Raw genomic sequence first — 2,150 nt, forward strand, 5'->3', positions numbered from 1 at the left:
GCTCCCACTATTTTACTCAAAACAAATGACCCTCACCATTTGATTCGGAAAATCCCGTTGGAAGATTTTCTAGTGGGTCGAGATCCACATTTCACTTTGTTTTAAGTCCGCATAGGCGGATTACACAAAACTAGGTTATTTAGGTAGGAACTCCTTCCAATTGTATCTAATACAACTCTCGAATATTTTAGTTGGGTGAATAACTCTTTATTCCAATCCATCGCATGGATCATTTCCAACTTTTGCTTCTAAACATATATAATCCTATTATAATTTTCTTAGTTAACTTTGACCCATTATTTTAGAAATTGGATATTACAATTATCCCATCGCACCTTAGTAATATAGAATATGCACCTCGCATAGGCGAAACCTACATTATTTGATACTAGTCTTGATGAGTGCTAAACCTTGGAAAGCCTAAACTTAATATTTAATTTGAGGGAATTTTCAATTATTCTGATCTCAGCGGCTTATTTTTCATATAATTCGTCTCTCACATGCATCAACATACATTCACATACATCAACATACATAACGAAACATTTATGGCCCCTAGCTCAATTGTTCTCCCAAGCCAATGAGAGAACCTAAGCTAACCTAATAATGATCTAAGCTTCTCCAAGCAAGATCTTTAAGGTTGTCTTCCTTTGATATTGTATTCTTCTCTTTCTTCATAACATTACATTACATAAAAGAAACTCGTTTTACATACGAGGGAGTCAGATGAGAAAAGAAGTTACATTAAGAGATTAAAAGAGAGGCACGACACGCAGGTCGTAATTTAAAATCCCAAAACAAAATAAAGGAAAATTAAGGCCATAATTGATCACCACAAGATAATAATAATAAACATATTATTATTATTAATTTAAATTCTGTTAATTAATTAAAACCAAATTAAATTTTGGCGACCGATCACACTCGCAAAGTTAGTCGGGGGTGCGCTGCCCGGTAAGCGCCCCCTTGCGGGGTTGTTAGAGGCAGCCCCCCAACGCAAAATTCTAATAAACAATTCATTTGAAATCGACGTTGTTTTTCGCATCAACACTTGATACTTTGAAGCATAACTCTTGCGCAGTCACAACCCTAATCGCATAAGTCTTTGACAGCACAACGCTTGTGCCGTTATGAACCCTAATGCACCAATTTCAGACCATCAAACACACCTCGATTGTAAATTTAGTATGATTGATCAACACGTCATTGATTTACCATACTAATGTCGGATCAAGAAGCAAATGACCATTGATCGCTCAAAGGAAAACAACCATGAGGTGTTTGAATGAAGGAAACAAAAACAGTATATCATATATACCGTATTTTGCATAAGGATTACTTATATCACATATATAACTTGAGCGATCTCAATTTTGTAACCTATGGACGATCGATTTATCGCTGCTTCACCATACTAACCTCGGATTTGGAAGCATGGTCAACATTAATCATCCAAATTGTACACACATGATGCCAAATTTAATTACTCGTTTATTCTTTGATTCATTCTATCTTTTAATCATATTAATACAAAAAATATAGAAAATAAACAGCTATCAGATGCATGGTTTCGTAAGTGGCTCTGATACCACTGAAGGAGAAAAGCGATCCAAAACACAGCGGAATTTAAAAAAAGTTCTCCTTTAGTGATCCTTACGAATGGGCATGATCAGTGATAAAATCGTTAACTCTTGTGGCGATTGAAACCTTTGATGCAGACCTAGAAGCGATCACGAACATTGAATGGTGACAACGCCTCTACTCAGTCCACACGAACGAATTCCTTTAATCTCAGTGATAGCTGCTACGAATGAAGTCTTTGAGTGAGAGAGAGAGAGAGAGAGAGAGAGAGAGAGAGAGAGAGAGAGAAACAAAATTACAACTACACAAATGCTTCTGCACAAGGGTTCTATTTATAGAACCACTTGTGTGGGGTGGAAGCTAAAAAGCTCACTTAAGTGTATGTGGATAATATCTTATAATATGCCAAAATCACTTAAGAGCATGGTACCTTTCATATTTTGTATTCTACTTAAGTACACCGTACCTTACGATGTTTTACAATTCACTTAAGTGCACCGTACCTTACGGTGTTCCTTACTTACTCTATCTCTCATCAATCCATCCTTTTGTGTGTGACACTGTAGGTT

Source organism: Lathyrus oleraceus, chromosome 4 (genome assembly GCF_024323335.1).
Source record: "Lathyrus oleraceus cultivar Zhongwan6 chromosome 4, CAAS_Psat_ZW6_1.0, whole genome shotgun sequence".
In the NCBI taxonomy this organism is placed as follows: Eukaryota; Viridiplantae; Streptophyta; class Magnoliopsida; order Fabales; family Fabaceae; genus Lathyrus; species Lathyrus oleraceus.